The 20,016-nt window shown below is 43.0% G+C and overlaps 1 protein-coding gene and 1 pseudogene across 4 annotated transcripts in view; one reads left to right on the forward strand and one right to left on the reverse strand.

Annotated features, from left to right (window-relative positions):
* Window positions 1–20,016, reverse strand: part of ARHGAP10 (Rho GTPase activating protein 10) — a 614,077-nt gene that overhangs the window by 16,395 nt on the left and 577,666 nt on the right. The gene's annotated exons all lie outside the window — the stretch shown is intronic.
* Window positions 11,577–11,695, forward strand: LOC134950577 (5S ribosomal RNA; annotated as a pseudogene).

A 20,016-nucleotide genomic window follows, 5' to 3' on the forward strand; every position in this document is an offset into this window, starting at 1 on the left:
AGACCATGTGCACTGCAGGGGGGAGGGGCAGATATAACACGCCTGCGTTTTTCCAACTACTCCCAGAAAACAGTCAGTTACCACCCACAAACGGCTTCTTCCTGTCAATCTCCTTGCGATCGGCCATGCAAACGGATTCTTCGCACAAACCCATTGCTGAGCGGCGATCCACTTTGTACCTGTGCGACGCACATGCGCATTGTGGTGCATACGCAGTTCTGAACTGATCGCAGAGCTGCAAAAAACGCTAGCGAATGATCAGGTCTGAAATATCCCCATTGTTTTGCTCAAATGCTAACAAATTTGCTACTATGATCAGGTCTGAATTATGACCATTATGTTTAAGTTGCATCGTAGCCACAGCCAAAGCTACAGACACTGTACCAGAGACGCTGTGTTGCTACTTTTGTCACAGAGCAATTGGCATTGTCGCAGACTAAGCATTACAAAATGTGGTGGGAGAAACAGCTGCTCATATTGGAACCTTTTTTTTTATTTTTTTTACATAGATACTGTATGTGACTTAGGGGGACATGTACTAAGAAGTGAATAGAGTAGAGAAGTTAGAAAAATACGTTTTTTGGGGGGAAGGTGCGTCAATGTGGCGCAAAGCAGCTCAGTCTGTTCAGGTCCAAATAATAAATGTCACCACATTTAAAACACAGTTTCACACAACACAAATTTTGGACCTGTATAACATACGGTGCGCTTAATAGGAAAGAAGCTAATACATCCCTTTTTAGGAGAGGTGCAGAGAATTTCTCGTATTTCCAATTCTTCTTCAGGTGATGTATGTCCGGAATGGGTGCACCAGAAAAAATTATAACAAAAGAAATACAATGTGTAGTTTGTTCTTAAACAAGTAACAAGGTGAGAATACAGATTTTTAGAAGCTGCTCAAGGGCGTACCCCAATCACACAAAGGATAGAGGGAGTATACACATCAAGGTATCTTTTAACCGAGTAGTGCCCTGATCCCTTTAAAAGTCCCGTCTGGTGTCTTTCATTATCTGAGGTGCAAACCGGTCAGGTGATGTTACCCAGAAGTAATCAGCTTACAATAATTAGAAGGCGAACCCCAACACTCACAGCAAGAGGGAGGGTGGGAAATGCATCAAGGTATCTTTGTGTTGAATGTTGTCCTAGGTTCTTCTTCTCATAATGTATGTCCGGGACATGTGTCCCAATATGAAAAAATATGATAACAAACAAAACAATGTGTAGTGTATCCTTAACAAATAGGGAGTAAGATTAAAAATCCATAAAATGTTCCATATGGAAACATGTTACAAAATCCACACACAATGTGAATAAAAGTTGGACCAACATCAAAAAACATGCAAAGTTAAAAACAAAAGAAAGTAACAAACATCATCTGGAAGGTATGAAGCTACTCACACTCCTGTGTCAACGCGTTTCGGTGAATAACCTTTATCAAGACATGATGGAGTGTGCAGGAGCTTGATATTTATACTGTCACTAACCAATTACATTAGTGCAGGAAATGACCTCACATGCTTAATTGGATTTCAGGTCAAATTCCTCCTAAATATTACATTTTTTGTTCAGTAAATATATTGAGTAGATTATTTACCACATTAAAAGGTTTTGTATATGAATCATACATAAAATGCACAAATACAGGACTTAATTTAAAAAATAACGCTGGCCGGAAGTTCTCATTTCCCCCGTGCTCATGGGAAATGTAGTACGTCCTCCGTCTGGTCCCGCCGGAACTGATGTCATCTTGTGGACCAGATAGCAGGATGTGGCTGTCCTCCGAGTTTATGAGCATTATGCTTCCTTACTTCTGCCCGGCATTATGGTCCCGTCAGCGGAAGTGACGTCATCCTGTAGTTCATCAACAGGATGTTGTCACACATTTTCCCAATAGTTCTGGGTATCGTAGTTTAACAGTGTATAGCAGCCGGAAGTCTCCTCAATTCTAACAGGAACAAAGAATGAGGCATCATGGTAAATGTAGTTTTAAGTAAAACGGTCTAATTGTAAAACCATAATTATACAGAGAATGAGACAATCAGCCAGACAATAAAATATTGCAACAGATACAGTTCTCACCCAGTAATGTATAGTTGATCTAATACGTGGGTAGATGTATAAATGAATACAGCAGTGGTCATATAGAATTTAAATTTTAGTCATGCGGCTCCGACTCTATGGAACTCACTTCCCCGCACAGTGCGAGAGGCCCCAACTATAGAATCCTTCAAAAGTAGACTCAAGACTTTCCTGTTTACTCAAGCATTTCCATAGTGTCCCTTTTAGTATCTTCATGCTTCTGTATTTTATGAAAATGTACTTCATTATTTTCTGTACTATATTATGCTATGTATTTGTTAAGCGCCTTGAGTCCTTATTGGAGAAAGAGCGCTATATAAATAAAATTATTATTATTATTATTATAATGCTCAGAAATTGACAGTGAAAGCAACAAGTAACTCATAAGTGCTATAGAAACCATTTTAATTCAAAATCACAGTTCAATCCGTTTGGGCTGAGAGTGTTATAATTGAAAATACAGTTCATCTCTGTTTTTGCCAGGAGAGGAGCTGTATTGGTATTTCTGATAGTTGTCTTAATGTGTCTCAGACCATAGAAGCCAGTGATATCAGAAATAGTGGCTCTCTTTATCGTTACATTTTAAGACCCAACACGGTTCATCTATTTCTGCAACTCTCAGCCCAAACGGATTGAACTGTGATTTTGAATTAAAATGGTTTCTATAGCACTTATGGGTTACTTTTTGCTTTCACTGTCAATTTTTGAGCATTATGTAATTTAAATTATATATGACCACTGCTGTATTAATTTATACACCTACCCACTTATTAGATCAACTATACATTACTGGGTGAGAACTGTATCTGTTGCAATATTTTATTGTCTGGCCGATTGTCTCATTCTCTGTTTAATAATGGTTTTACAATTAGACTGTTTTACTTAAAACTACATTTACCATGATGCCTCATTCTTTGTTCCTGTTAGAAATGAGGAGACTTCCGGCTGCTATACACTGTTAAACTACAATACCCAGAACTATTGGGAAAATGTGTGACAACATCCTGTTGATGAACTACAGTATGACGTCACTTCTGCTGACGGGACCATAATGCCGGGCAGAAGTAAGGAAGCATAATGCTCATAAACTCGGAGGCCGGCCACATCCTGCTATCTGGTCCACAAGATGACATCAGTTCCGGCGGGACCAGACGGAGGACGGACTACATTTCCCATGAGCACGGGGGAAATGAGAATTTCCGGCCAGCGTTATTTTTTAAATTAAGTCCTGTATTTGTGCATTTTATGTATGATTCATATACAAAACCTTTTAATGTGGTAAATAATCTACTCAATATATTTACTGAACAAAAAATGTAATATTTAGGAGGAATTTGACCTGAAATCCAATTAAGCATGTGAGGTCATTTCCTGCACTAATGTAATTGGTTAGTGACAGTATAAATATCAAGCTCCTGCACACTCCATCATGTCTTGATAAAGGTTATTCACCGAAACGCGTTGACACATGAGTGTGAGTAGCTTCATACCTTCCAGCTAATGTTTGTTACTTTCTTTTGTTTTTAACTTTGCATGTTTTTTGATGTTGGTCCAACTTTTATTCACATTGTGTGTGGATTTTGTAACATGTTTCCATATGGAACATTTTATGGATTTTTAATCCAATAAATATTGCTTTTTTTGACTACCACGGACTTGAGTGCTCCAGTGCTTTGTATAAAGATTTTCACCAGCCGTGTAAAAGATACCTTTATGGGAGCATCAACACACTATGAACTGTGAGTTTGGGTACGCCATACCTTTAACAGGCCTCCAAAAAGATACCTTGATGTGTTTTCTTCCCCTCCTTCTGTTGTGAGTGTTGGAGTACGCTCCTGAATATTACAAATTCTTGGGTAACACCACTAAACTGGTTTTGCATCTAGAGAGTGAAAGACACCAGAGCGGTTTCTAAAGTGATTGGGGCACTATTTGGTTTTAAAGATACCTTGATGTGTGTACTCCTCTATCTTCCGTGTGAGTGGGGTATGCCTTTGAATAAGTCCCTAAAACACCATATTCTTACTCCCTGTTTGTTAAGGATACACTGCACATTGTTTTGTTTGTTATCATATTTTTTCATATTGGGACACATGTCCCGGACATACATTATGAGAAGAACCTAGGACAACATTCAACACAAAGATACCTTGATGCGTAAACCACCCTCCCTCTTGCTGTGAGTGTTGGGGTACGCCTTCTAATTATTGTAAGCTGATTACTTCTGGGTAACATCACCTGACCGGTTTGCACCTCAGAGAATGAAAGACACCAGACGGGACTTTTAAAGGGATCAGGGCACTACTCGGTTAAAAGATACTTTGATGTGTATACTCCCTCTATCCTTTGTGTGAGTGGGGTACGCCCTTGAGCAGCTTCTAAAAATCTCACCTTGTTACTTGTTTAAGAACAAACTACACATTGTACTTCTTTTGTTATAATTTTTTCTGGGGCACCCATTCCGGACATACATCACCTGAAGAAGAACTGGAAATACGAGAAATTCTCTGCACCTCTCCTAAAAAGGGATGTATTAGTTTCTTTCCTATTAAGCACACCGGAGTGGAGAAGTTGCCCATGGCAACCAATCAGCATTGAAGTAACATTTATAATTTGCATACTATAAAATTATACAGAGCAGCTAATTGGTTGCCATGGGCAACTTCTCCATTGGCTCACTTCTCCACTCTTTTCACTGCTTAGTACATCTCACCCTATGTTGCACCTGATGGTTTACGTACATCTCCAATGCTAGGCGAACTACGCATGCACAGGTTCTGCGTCAACGGTTGCAGTACCCCCTAAGTCGCAGATTGTTTGGCGGTGGGAAACGGTGGCAACAGGTAAGCGTTTCAGAAAATGTGGGCATGCCGGCATAGTTTTCTGGAAAAGTAGAGGCCAGTTGCTGTGTCCTTGACCACAGCTTCACTGGCCCCGACATTCACACAAAGTGATCCGATGTTGCATCTTTGGATGTAACAGCAGATCACAGAAGGCGGCAGAAGGCGGCTGTTTTACACAAGATACCACCTTTGGCATTACCATATCATTACAAAGTCGCAGTGGCTGTGCAATAGTGTACATCTCTGAATCAGGCCCCATATGTTTATATATTGTATCTAGAATTTTAGAAAACAGTTTCTCTGAACCAGAACAGTCTCTGATACAGAACAGCTGAATACAATTTTCCTCACATGAGCAGTTGCCATGGTATTTAAAATGTAGGTGTAGTAGTCTTTAAGTTTAGAACTTTCCAAACGCACAATCACAGCAATTTACTGTAGATAAATTAGTAAATTATTTGGTTTAATATACCTGGGAATGCAGCTTGACCCAAACTTGACATTTAGTCTGTATATTGATTTACTGACATCTAAATTATACACCAAACCGAGATGACTTTATAGAAATCAACCTTGCCTTGGCAAGGGAACGCAGTGTTCAGCATTTACTAATGCATGTGATGTTTAGGATCTCAGTCTACAGCAAAACATCTAACTCTATTAGTTTCCTGGTTTACCTAATGTTGCTCTAGGTTATTCGAGAGGAAACAGGCAATTATTGTCAAAGTATGAGCCACTCAACCATTTTTTATTTCTAGTGTGAAACAAAAAACCCATGCTGGTCCCTAACCTCATCTTCTTAGGACATCATCAATTCCATCACTAGCATTGCAACATGTATTCATTCCTGAAATATTCTGGTGTCCTTTTCCTTAACAGTGACCACAACTGTATAGCAAAAAACATGAAAAATAACTTAAATGCAATGTCAGCAAGAGACAGGTTTTAACTGCTTCAGTCAAGAGAGTAATTACCAGCACACATTCTACAATTATATTTATCTCCCACATGCCCTACTCACATACAGCTGTTTCACAACAGAATATAAATCCAGCAAAACCTCATAAACATCACGTGTCTTCCATCATCCTCCAAATCTTTAAAATGTGCCTTAGGGAATTCAAGCTCTGTCATTAACAAATTAACATCAATCCATAGCTCCTTTATCTCAACCAACCTCAACTTTCTGGCAATAACAGAAACATGGCACACACAATCAGACATGGGGGTAAATTTACTAAGATTCGTGTTTTCCCGTTTGAGGTCAAAGTTCAATCACGAATGACATCGAAAGTGTAAATATGCAACTTTTTGAATTGATTACGACTAATTTACTAAGCTGCCGTATTCTGCATTTTCGGGTTTTCCGATGTCTATGTCATTCGTTTTTTTTTGGCAGTGTTTTACGTGAGTGACTTGTAAAACACTGCCGACTTTAATACAATGAATCTCGGCCGGATCTGAGAGATCCGTGCTGGGCTTCATTGTGCACTTTGTTAAAAAAAATATAAAGTTTAAATGTTAAAAAAAAATTGCGTGGGGTCCCCCCTCCTAAGGCAAACCAGCCTCGGGCTCTTTGAGCCGATCCTGGTTGCAGAAATATGGGAAAAAAATGGACAGGGGTTCCTCCATATTTAAGCAACCAGCATCGGGCTCTGCGCCTGGTCCTGGTTCCAAAAATACGGGGGACAAAAAGAGTAGGGGTCCCCCGTATTTTTTAAACCAGCACCGGGCTCCACTAGCTGGACAGATAATGCCACAGCCGGGGGTCACTTTTATACAGTGCCTTGCGGCCGTGGCATCAAATATCCAACTAGTCACCCCTGGCCGGGGTACCCTGGGGGAGTGGGGACCCCTTCAATCAAGGGGTCCCCCCCCCAGCCACCCAAGGGCCAGGGGTGAAGCCCGAGGCTGTCCTCCCCATCCAATGGGCTGCGGATGGGGGGCTGATAGCCTTTGTGATAAGTGTTTGATATTGTTTTTAGTAGCAGTACTACAATGCCCAGCAAGCCTCCCCCGCAAGCTGGTACTTGGAGAACCACAAGTACCAGCATGCGGCGGAAAAATGGGCCCGCTGGTACCTGTAGTACTACTACTAAAAAAATACCCCAATAAAGACAACACACACACACCTTGAAAGTATAACTTTAATACATACATACACACCACCATATACACATACTTACCGTATGCTCACACGCAGGTCGGTCCTCTTCTCCAGTAGAATCCATGGTGTACCTGTAGAAAAAATTATACTCACATAATCCATGGTTGAAGGCTCCTCGGTAAATCCTTTTGTAATCCACGTACTTGAAAAAATAAAAAAAACGGACACCCGACCACGAACTGAAAGGGGACCCATGTTTTCACATGGGCCCCCTTTCCCCGAATGCCAGAAACCCACTCTGACTGATGTCTAAGTGGGTTTCTTCAGCCAATCAGGGAGCGCCACGTTGTGGCACCCTCCTGATCGGCTGTGTGCTCCTGTACTGTATGACAGGCGGCACACGGCAGTGTTACAATGTAGCGCCTATGCGCTCCATTGTAACCAATGGTGGGAACTTTCAGGTCAGCGGTTGACCGAAAGTGACCTCACCGCTGACCTGAAAGTTCCCACCATTGGTTATAATGGAGCGCATAGGCGCTACATTGTAACACTGCCGTGTGCCGCCTGTCATACAGTATAGGAGCACACAGCCGATCAGGAGGGTGCCACAACGTGGCGCTCCCTGATTGGCTGAAGAAACCCACTTAGACATCAGTCAGAGTGGGTTTCTGGCATTCGGGGAAAGGGGTCCCATGTGAAAACATGGGTCCCCTTTCAGTTCGTGGTCGGGTATCCGTTTTTTTATTTTTTCAAGTACGTGGATTACAAAAGGATTTACCGAGGAGCCTTCAACCATGGATTATGTGAGTATAATTTTTTCTACAGGTACACCATGGATTCTACTGGAGACGAGTACCGACCTGCGTGGGAACATAAGGTAAGTATGTGTATATGGAGGTGTGGATGGATGTATTAAAGTTATACTTTCAAGGTGTGTGTGTAATGTCTTTATTGGGGTATTTTTTTAGTAGTAGTACTACTACTACTACAGGTACCAGCGGGCCCATTTTTCCGCCGCATGCTGGTACTTGTGGTTCTCCAAGTACCAGCTTGCGGGGGAGGCTTGCTGGGCCTTGTAGTACTGCTACTAAAAACAATATCAAACACTTATCACAAAGGCTATCAGCCCCCCATCCGCAGCCCATTGGATGGGGGGGGACAGCCTCGGGCTTCACCCCTGGCCCTTGGGTGGCTGGGGGGGGGACCCCTTGATTGAAGGGGTCCCCACTCCCCCAGGGTACCCCGGCCAGGGGTGACTAGTTGGATATTTGATTCCACGGCCGCAAGGCACTGTATAAAAGTGACCCCCGGCTGTGGCATTATCTGTCCAGCTAGTGGAGCCCGGTGCTGGTTTAAAAAATACGGGGGACCCCTACTCTTTTTGTCCCCCGTATTTTTGGAACCAGGACCAGGCACAGAGCCCGATGCTGGTTGCTTAAATATGGGGGAACCCCTGTCCATTTTTTCCCCATATTTCTGCAACCAGGATCGGCTCAAAGAGCCCGAGGCTGGTTTGCCTTAGGAGGGGGGACCCCACGCAATTTTTTTTCAGAAAATTTAGAACATAACCCCCCCCCCTTCCCACTGAAAAACATGCACGGATCTCATGGATCCGTGCATGCCTATACAAACACGGGATAAAAAAGCAGGTCTGTTTTTTTTTAGCACTTTTTCACGATTTGTATTTTATCACGGCAGTGTTTGGCTATTGTCGGCAGTGTTTGTGTTTGCACTTTTTAGTAAATTCCCGATTTCTAGCAAATTGCAGGCGTATTTGACCGATGGTGTATTGATTCGTGATTTTTTCCTAGGACTTCCAAAATATTACGAATGCCCTCATCACTGCCGTGATTTTTGCTTAGTAAATTACCGAGATGACACTTTGTTGAAAAAACGGCATCTCGGTCAAAATCGGGACCTTAGTAAATATACCCCATGGTCTCCACAACAGTATTTTGACACGGTGATCTCCACTATACACATACCTTCAGGCCTGGTAACATTAAAGGAAATGGGGTTGGAATAATACTATCCCAATTTTTCACGTACACAGGTCTACCACAGGTTCTATCCCTCACAGTTACATAATTTGAAGTACATTCTATCAGGATTTTCACTGCTTTATCTCTGCACATTGTTGCTATAACTCACCTGGGCCACACCAACAATTTCTTGAACATTTTTGTGCCTGGTTCCCTTACATCTTATCCTTTGACATACCTACCATCATCATGGGTGATTTCAATATCCCTATTGATAGTCCACAATCTCCTTGTGCATCCAATCTACTCTCTATAACCACCTCTCTCAGCCTCTCCCAGTGGACTGATACCTCTACTCATATGGATGGCCACTGCCTTGATTCTGTATTCACCAGACTGCTTAGTTTTCTAATTTCACCAACACTCCTTTCCCTATCGCACAACCTTATCACCTGCACGCTATCCTCCATGACTTCAAATTCAATGGCACTGAAGTGTACCACGCCTCTTCAAGCCAGCAAATATAATCATTTTCAACAGCTTTCCACTTGTTTGCAATAACTACTCTCACAATTTCTACATTCACTTCTACTGAGATTGCTGTATCACACCTTTACCAAACTCTAGAAATAGCCATCGATGAAGTGGCTCCAGCTACCCATCTACAGGTCTCTTAGCTATCAACAGTGGTACTCTAAATGAACAATTTCACCTACAAAAACTCTTACATAAAGTGCATCAGTGATGTAAATCTTGTACTCAGAGTGACTTCCTCATATATAAGACAATCTACCACTCTTATTGTAAGGTTCTGGACACTGCCAAACAAACATACTTCCAAGCTCTCATTTCTGCTCAAGCCTCTAACCCCAAGCAAATTATTTATGTATTTAAATCACTTCTTACCCATCCCAGTCCCAACCCACCAGTTACTATTAGTGCCCAAGATCGTGCTTCCTATTTCAAGGACAAGATTGATAAGATCTTAAATGATCTTGCTCAATTCCTACATTAAACCCTCTTCACCTTCCGTCCACTCACTCATTATTCTAGATTTCTCTGCTGCATTTGACACGGTTTCTCATACAAACACTACAATCCCTAGGTCTCCAGGACATCACTCTATCCTGGTTCTCATCCTTCTTATCTAATTGCTCTTCAAGTGTTCGTTTCTCTGAATCCACCTCCTCTTTACTACCTCTATTAGTTGGAGTAACGCAAGACTCAGTCTCAGGTCCTCTGCTTTTCTCATTCTATACCATATCTCTGGTCAAACTGAAAAGCCCTTTTAGAATTCAGTATCATCTGATTGTGAATGATACTCAAATCCACCTATTCTCCCCAGATTTGTCACCATCTGTATTGGTCTGCGTTACTGAATGCTTTTATGCCATTTTATCTTGGATGACATCTCACAACCTCAAACTTAATATTTTCAAAACAGAATTGATATTTTCACTGGCCAGTAATAGTTACCAAGCTGATATCTCGATCACTGTTGATAACTTAACTTTCAACCCCACAAGCTTGCTGCCTGTGTTATCCTCGACTCTGAACTGTCCTTTGTTCCCCACATTCAGTCTCCAAATCAAAGTTACATATCTTACACAAGACACCGCAAAAACTCTAATCCATGGTCTCATTACAGTATCTCCCACATTGCAATAGTCTCCTTACTGATCTTCCCCAAAACAGACTCTCTCCACTACAATCCATTTTGAAGGTAGCTGCAAGGTTTATGTCCTTGCTAAATGTTTATTGTCTGCTGATCCGCTCAGCCAGTACCTCCATTGATTACCTGTAATTTCACTGTATTCAATATAAAATACATTTACTTACATATAAAGCTATTAACCAAACTACACCTTCATACATCTCTTCATTATTCTCAAAATATCTCCCAACCCGACCAAGATCTGCATCTCCCATCCACATTTTTTTCAGGCTGCACCCACTCTGGAATGCCCTCCAACACACAATCATTAAGCGTCCCCTGAAATCTCACCTCTTTAGACAATCTTCTCAAATTCTAGAACCATGCACATAACCTCTATAAGTTATCCTAACCGTTTATTACTATCAGCTATATGCTACATAAGTATCATTATTATTGAAACCTCTTAGCACATAATACTACAGATTTATAGTCGACTTTATTCTGTGTCATACTGTTACCATTTCTTTAAAATTAGGGCATATATTATTGTTTTCCACTTGCTGGACTTTGGTATCTGGCTTCAGAACCAATTACCCCAGATATTATCAGATATTAGTTTATCCAGCTCATCTATGAATGTCAGTATATTTTGCTGGTTTACAGCGGTCGATAAATTGTTATTCCCAACTGGATCTGATTAGTCTATCTTTAAAGCATTAAAGAGACTACTTCTTTTTCACTTGTTTCAGTCTTTTCTAATTTTCATGGACTCTCACCATTGATTCAGGGTTTGTCCCTGTCTAACATTGGCAGTAGATCCATCTTATCTCTGATATTCTTTGGATACTATGTAATTCGTGAACTCTCATCAGTGATTCCAGAAGCATCGGATCATCATTTATTACCATCTCTACTATCATACCACACTGGTAACGCCCAAAACCGTCCGATCTTGGAAGCTAATCTGTGTAGGGCTGGGCCAGTACTCAAGTGGGTGACCCTTGAGGAATACTCAGTTTAGTAGAGAATAGACTGGCCTATTATGCTCAGAGTCTAACACTGACAGCAGATTCACTCTACCATCTCATTTCTTACTGTCATCTCTTTCCCCACGACAGCTGGGCACATTACGCCATCAGGCACCTTAACCATACTATTATTGGGCTAGGGCACGTAAGGTGTCGTATCTGTCACGCAAATAGGTTGGTTTTATCCCCCACAAAGAATTTGGACATCGGCAGCCGGAATTTATCATGCTAGTTTTAGCATTTCATTATTATTGATTATATTATAGTATTGCACTATTCTATTTATCAGCAGCTAACTTACTGCTACTAAGTTTACTTGTTTGATTACTATTTTGATGCCATTTGACCACCGAACATATTTTACTGCTGTAATAATAAAAGTTAATTTTTATATAAATTTTCCATTTTTCTCATACGTTAATTTAGTCAAGAGTGCGCCCACAAAAGAGTCTCTTTTTTCTCCTTTTGTTGTCTCTAGTATGAAAATAAGCCTGACGAATGGTGAGCTTAATTCATCCAGCCAACCTTCGACTGGAAACTGCCCAACCTACGGGAACTGCAGTATAAAGACCAACAATGTATGTGCTGTAATCCATATGCTGTTGATGTCTGCTACATAAATGCGAAGCACACGAACCACATTCAAAGTAGAAGGAGTTCCTGAACCTTCTGAGAACACAGGAACCACGATTGATAAATCTATGTGAAAGGAGGATACTACCTCTGGTAGAAGAACGGAATTCTTTCAAAGTTCCGCTTTATAATCTTTAAACACCAGATACGGTGGATTGCATGACAACACACCTACTTTATAACACACCTTGTCGAAGTTATGGCGAGAAAAACACTGGTGTGTAATTGAGAAACTTAACAACCCCTTGTTGTAAGAGTTCAAGAGGTGAGGACTACAAAAATTCTAAAAGTCGATTGAAGTCCCATAGATGGTATAAACGGAGAAGATGGTATGTAAGGACACCTTGCAGAAACGTATGCACTGTTGGCAAAAGAGCCAAACGGCGCTGAAAGAAAATCGACAAAATAGAAACCTGCATCTTTAGTGTCGCTAAACCTAGTACTCCATCTAACCCCGTCTGTAAACATAGCACCAGATGGAATAAATTGAAAGAAGATGTCGTAAACTTCCGAACCAGACCCCAACCAACATCAGCTCGCCCAATTTTGTGATAATGAGCTGCTGTAACTGGCTCCCCAACATGTAACATGGTTGGTATACCAAACTGTGAAATGCGAGCGGTGTCAATAGCCACCCCATGAGACGCAGCCACGCTACATTGGGATAAAGAAACTGACCCTTCTCCAGAAGGTATGCACGTAGTGGAACGGCCACGGATTGTAAGTAGACAGCGAGAATCCGAGAACCCCGCTCTCCGAGGCCAATGAGGCGCCACTAGGATTACGGTCATGGCCCTTCCTTACTTTATCCGCTTTAGCAACAGAGTAAGCAGCTGTAATGGTGGGAACAGATACGAGGCTGTATGGCCATGCTATTGTGAGAGCATACACTGCCCCCAGCCTTGTTTTGAACACCTACGTGAGTGTGTGATGAATTTGGCGAGATGCCAGTAAATCTACCTGTGGGAAACTCCACCACTGGACTAAGACCTGGAACACATGTGGATGTACAGACCGTTATATTTGGTGAAAATCCTGATGACTGAGTCAGTCTGTTTTCTAGTTGTCCACTCCTGGAATGAACACTGGCAATAATATCACCTGGTGATGCTTGACTCAATCTAGGACTCGAGAAACATCTCGTATAGTCATGGGACTTCGAATCCTTCTTTGTTTATTGACGTATGCGACTGTAGTCGCGTTGTTTGACCAAATATGAACAGCGTAAGATTGCAAGAATTAATTAATGCCTGTTTAGAGCCTTGTAAACAGGCCTGAGTTACAAGCATTGACAGTAATCTTTCATGATCTGGCCACAGACCTTGAATCTGACTACGTTGGATTATAGCTTCCCAAAAGTTGAGAATTGCGTCAGTAGTCAGAATTATCCAATTCCAGACTCCGAATCTTTGCCCCGCAGTGAATTTTTTTTTATTTGGAACCATCCGAGTATCGATACTCTGGACCCTGGAGCCAATGGCACCCTCTGCTGAATTTGTTGATGCGAGGCCGACCACTGTGCGAGCAGATTAAGCTGTAAAAGACGTGAGAGTGAAATATTCTGAACTGGAATGCCTGGAAAGATGCTACTATCTTTCCAAATAGTCGAATGCACCAAGTGCACCGAAAATGGCCATGTTTAGAGCACTACCAGTACCAGATGACGAATACCTTGCTTTTACGGCGTAAAAGGCTTTTTTACGGTAAAGACGATACGTGTTTGGAATTCCCTGCCTGAGGGAGTTGTAATGGCCAACTCAGTCAACACCTTTAAGAATGGGTTAGATAAATTCCTAATGGATAAGGATATCCAGGGTTACGGGGCATAGTCACGCACTATGGTTATTATAAAAAAGAGGGGTTAATCGGAACGGCAGTCAGCAACTTCAGTCAAAATTTTATACAAAATAATCGTGCATAGGAGACCACAAATAGGTTGAACCCGATGGACAATTGTCTTTTTTCAACCTTAGATACTATGTTACTGCTGACAGGTACAATCGTGCTAAAGTAGGACCTTGTACGGCCATAAAGCATGGTGAAAGCATGTGTAAAGACAACGTCTTGAGTAGGTTGTCTGAGTACGAACTATTAGCACCCTCATGGATCTGAGATGAGCAATTATCACAGACATCACTTCTGTGATACCGGAGGCACTAATGAGAGCCCGAGTGGCAGTGCCTGAGTGATAATGGTTTTGTTTTACCGCAAACCAAAAGTACAAACATTTGTAAGTATGCAGTCTTGAAATTCAGTGAAATCCTGAATTCCTGTGGTTTAGACCCACAAACTCTGACTGCAGCGATCACATCTTGCATCTGTAGAAAGTTACATAGTGATTGAGCCTCCTTAAGTTCAATATCGGTGTGACTGAGCCGTACGGCTTAGGCACTATCTAAAGATTGGTATAAAATACCTGAACTTGTGTACCGGATGAATTAAAAACTGCTGAGTCTACGAGAGACTGAATAGCAGTCTACAACACTGTATTGTGTATTCTGTGAATACGAAATTGTGGAACCCCCCCATCTGTGTATGTCTGCAACAACTAGAACATCTGAACAAATGCTTGCACAATGGTAGTTCAGAGATAGGCTGGAAAACCGCCATGCCACTGGCTTGTCAGCTGGCTTTGTGTTTTGACGACAGCTAGTGGTTTTGTTGAAAAGCACGTTCTCTACCACGTCTACTGCCCCCAGTAGCCTGAGAACCTAATTTGTCCTAATAAGGACCAATAACATATCGCCAACAAAAGGTAGCGGCACTGTTTTTTTTTAAATCAGCCTGTCAAAAATAACGAGAACTTACTTGGCCATCTATAGATACCATAGGCCAAATACTCAGGTGATTCACCAATGTGATCATTTAGAAGTAAAAGGTGGTCTGAGGAACGCCCTGTTGTGGGCCTAAATTGAGCTGTGTGGTCTATATAACTACTGCCATGTTAACCTAAACCCCAACTAAAGCACGTGTAAAAACACTTCCGCTGCAGTATAAATGGCCTTTAGCAGGGCCCTCAGCTGACGCTGCGAAAGGTCATAAAGCGTTGTTAACGCTAGGACTGGAATAGTGAACTTTGTTTAAAACTAAGGAGAGTCCACTGGTAACGAAATGTCGCAGTTAGTTTGGGACAGGTTAGTAAAACAGAAATTGCTTTGCACAGAAAAGCTTCTATCTGTATTTATTACAACCTCACTTTTTCCTGAAATATTCAGGACTATCATCGAATCCTCAGATAGTAACACAGAGTATGAGACAAAAGATGATGAATGAACTATACATGGACTGGTTCTAGACTGAGCACTGTGGTTGCTCAGACGGTATACCTGACTTAGCCGCCTCGCGTTCTTCTGCCATTATACCAGCCATCATCGCTCAAGAAGAATCAAGGCAGAGGTCCTTATTGGGACCCGTATGTACAAGACCCAGCGTGCAAGCGGATGGTGTGCCAGAATTCTGTATACACACAGCTCTGAGTGAGTTATTTTAACAAAATAAATACATAAAATGAAGCATGCTTGAGTGCACCACTGGCACACCCTATGAAGTATATATATATATATATATATATATAGTAGTTTACTTTCTGAAGAAGATCTACCAACACCCCTGCCCCCCCTGTGGCCGTGTGTTGTAGGACAGCCATAAAATTCCTGGATAAAACAGGAATTATAAAATGGCGTACCCAGTAAGTAAATTGTACAGAAATTTTGTCAATCACACACACATATAAAATAAGATTTTACTTACCGATAAATCTATTTCTCGTAGTCCGTAGTGGATGCTGGGACTCCGTAAGGACCATGGGGAATAGCGGCTCCGCAGGAGACAGGGCACAAAATAAAAGCTTGAGATATCAGGTGGTGTGCACTGGCTCCTCCCCCTATGACCCTCCTCCAAGCCAGTTAGGATACTGTGCCCGGACGAGCGTACATAATAAGGAAGGATATTGAATCCCGGGTAAGACTCATACCAGCCACACCAATCACACCGTACAACTCGTGATCTGAACCCAGTTAACAGTATGATAAATTTTAAGGAGCCTCTGAAAGGATGGCTCAACAATAATAACGCAAATTTTTTGTAACAATAACTATATACAAGTATTGCAGACAATCCGCACTAGGGATGGGCGCCCAGCATCCACTACGGACTACGAGAAATAGATTTATCGGTAAGTAAAATCTTATTTTCTCTAACGTCCTAAGTGGATGCTGGGACTCCGTAAGGACCATGGGGATTATACCAAAGCTCCCAAACGGGCAGGAGAGTGCGGATGACTCTGCAGCACCGAATGAGAGAACTCCAGGTCCTCCTCAGCCAGGGTATCAAATTTGTAGAATTTAGCAAACGTGTTTGCCCCTGACCAAGTAGCTGCTCGGCAAAGTTGTAAAGCCGAGACCCCTCGGGCAGCCGCCCAAGATGAGCCCACTTTCCTTGTGGAATGGGCTTTTACTGATTTTGGCTGTGGCAATCCTGCCACGGAATGTGCAAGCTGAATTGTACTACAAATCCAACGAGCAATCGTCTGCTTTGAAGCAGGAGCACCCAGCTTGTTGGGTGCATACAGGATAAACAGCGAGTCAGTTTTCCTGACTCCAGCCGTCCTGGAAACATATATTTTCAAGGCCCTGACAACGTCCAGCAACTTAGAGTCCTCTAAGTCCCTAGTAGCCGCAGGTACCACAATAGGTTGGTTCATGTGAAATGCAGAAACCACCTTAGGTAGAAATTGAGGACGAGTCCTCAATTCCGCCCTGTCAGAATGAAAATTTAGGTAAGGGCTTTTACATGATAAAGCCGCCAATTCTGACACACGCCTAGCTGAAGCCAAGGCCAACAGCATCGACACCTTCCACGTGAGATATTTTAAATCTACCGTAGACAATGGTTCAAACCAGTGTGATTTTAGAAATCTCAACACAACATTGAGATCCCAAGGTGCCACTGGAGGCACAAAAGGAGGCTGTATGTGCAGCACCCCTTTCACAAATGTCTGAACTTCAGGTACTGAAGCCAGTTCTTTCTGGAAGAATATCGACAGGGCCGAAATTTGAACCTTAATGGACCCTAATTTTAGGCCCATAGACAGTCCTGTTTGCAGGAAATGCAAGAAACGACCCAGTTGAAATTCCTGTGTAGGGGCCTTCTTGGCCTCACACCACGCAACATATTTACGCCAAATGCGGTGATAATGTTTTGCGGTTACTTCCTTTCTGGCTTTTACCAGAGTAGGGATGACTTCTTCTGGAATGCCCTTGTCCTTCAGGATCCGGTGTTCAACCGCCATGCCGTCAAACGCAGCCGCGGTAAGTCTTGGAACAGACAAGGCCCCTGCAGTAGCAGGTCCTGTCTTAGAGGTAGAGGCCACGGTTCGTCCGTGAGCATCTCTTGAAGTTCCGGGTACCAAGACCTTCTTGGCCAATCCGGAACCACGAGTATAGTTCTTACTCCTCTCCTTCTTATGATTCTCAATACTTTCGGTATGAGGGGCAGAGGAGGGAATACATACACTGACTGGTACACCCACGGCGTTACCAGAGCATCCACTGCTATTGCCTGAGGGTCCCTTGACCTGGCGCAATATCTGTCCAGTTTTTTGTTTAGACGTGACGCCATCATGTCCACCTTTGGTCTTTCCCAACGGTTTACAATTTGGTGGAAGACTTCTGGGTGAAGTCCCCACTCTCCCGGGTGAAGGTCGTGTCTGCTGAGGAAGTCTGCTTCCCAGTTGTCCACTCCCGGAATGAACACTGCTGACAGTGCTATCACATGATTTTCCGCCCAGCGAAGAATCCTTGCAGTTTCTGCCATTGCCCTCCTGCTTCTCGTGCCGCCCTGTCTGTTCATGTGGGCGACTGACGTGATGTTGTCCGACTGGATCAACACCGCCTGACCCTGAAGCAGAGGTTTTGCTTGAATTAAGGCATTGTAAATGGCCCTTAGTTCTAGAATGTTTATATGAAGAGATGTTTCCATGCTTGACCACAAGCCCTGGAAATTCCTTCCCTGTGTGACTGCTCCCCAGCCTCTCAGGCTGGCATCCGTGGTTACCAGGATCCAATCCTGAATGCCAAATCTGCGGCCCTCTAGTAGATGAGCCCTCTGAAGCCACCACAGGAGAGACACCCTTGTCCTTGGCGACAGGGTTATCCGTTGATGCATCTGAAGATGCGATCCGGACCATTTTCCCAGTAGATCCCACTGAAAAGTTCTTGCATGGAATTTTCCGAATGGAATCGCTTCGTAAGAAGCCACCATTTTTCCCAGGACCCTTGTGCACTGATGCACTGAGACCTGTCCTGGTTTTAGGAGGTTCCTGACTAGCTCGGATAACTCCCTGGCCTTCTCCTCCGGGAGAAACACCTTCTTCTGGACTGTGTCCAGAATCATTCCTAAGAACAGTAGACGTGTCGTTGGAATCAGCTGCGATTTTGGAATATTTAGAATCCATCCGTGCTGACTTAGCACTACCTGAGATAGTGCCACTCCGACTTCTAACTGTTCCTTGGTTCTTGCCCTTATCAGGAGATCGTCCAAGTAAGGGATAATTCAGATGCCTTTTCTTCGTAGAAGAATCATCATTTTGGCCATTACCTTGGTAAAGACCCGAGGCGCCGTGGACAATCCAAACGGCAGCGTCTGAAACTGATAATGACAGTTTTGTACTACAAACCTGAGGTACCCTTGGTGAGAAGGATATATTGGGACGTGGAGATAAGCATCCTTGATGTCCAGCGACACCATATAGTCCCCCTCTTCCAGGTTCTCTATCACCGCTCTGAGTGACTCCATCTTGAATTTGAACCTTTTTATGTAAGTGTTCAAAGATTTTAGATTTAATATTGGTCTCACCGAGCCGTCCGGCTTCGGTACCACAAATAGTGTGGAATAATACCCCTTCCCCTGTTGTAAGAGGGGTACCTTGATTATCACCTGCTGGGAGTACAGCTTGTGAATGGCTTCCAGAACTGCCTCCCTGTCGGAGGGAGACTTTGGTAAAGCAGACTTCAGGAACCGATGAGGAGGAAACGCCTCGAATTCCAGTTTGTACCCCTGTGATACTACCTGTAGAATCCAGGGATCCACTTGCGAGTGAGCCCACTGCGCGTTGAAATTCTTGAGACGGGCCCCCACCGTGTCTGAGTCTGCTTGTAAAGCCCCAGCGTCATGCTGAAGACTTGGCAGAAGCAGGGGAGGGCTTCTGCTCCTGGGAAGCGGCTGCATGGTGCTGCCTTTTTCCTCTTCCTCTGCCCTTGGGCCGAAAAGAGTGACCTTTTGCTCGCTTGTACTTATGGGAACGAAAGGACTGAGTTTGAAAAGACTGTGTCTTTTTCTGTTGATGTGAAGTAACCTGGGGTAAAAAGGTGGATTTTCCAGCCGTTGCCGTGGCCACCAGGTCTGTTAGACCAGCCCCAAATAACTCCTCCCCCTTATACGGCAATACTTCCATGTGCCGTTTGGAATCTGCGTCCCCTGACCACTGTCTGGTCCATAATGCTCTTCTGGCAGAGATGGACATTGCGCTTACTCTTGATGCCAGGGTACAAATATCCCTCTGCGCATCACGCATATATAGCAATGCATCCTTTAAATGTTCTATAGTTAACAGAATATTGTCCCTATCCAGGGTATCAATATTCTCAGTCAGGGAATCCGCCCATGCGACTCCAGCACTGCACATCCA

The sequence above is a fragment of the Pseudophryne corroboree genome, chromosome 1 (genome assembly GCF_028390025.1).
Source record: "Pseudophryne corroboree isolate aPseCor3 chromosome 1, aPseCor3.hap2, whole genome shotgun sequence".
Taxonomy (NCBI): domain Eukaryota; kingdom Metazoa; phylum Chordata; class Amphibia; order Anura; family Myobatrachidae; genus Pseudophryne; species Pseudophryne corroboree.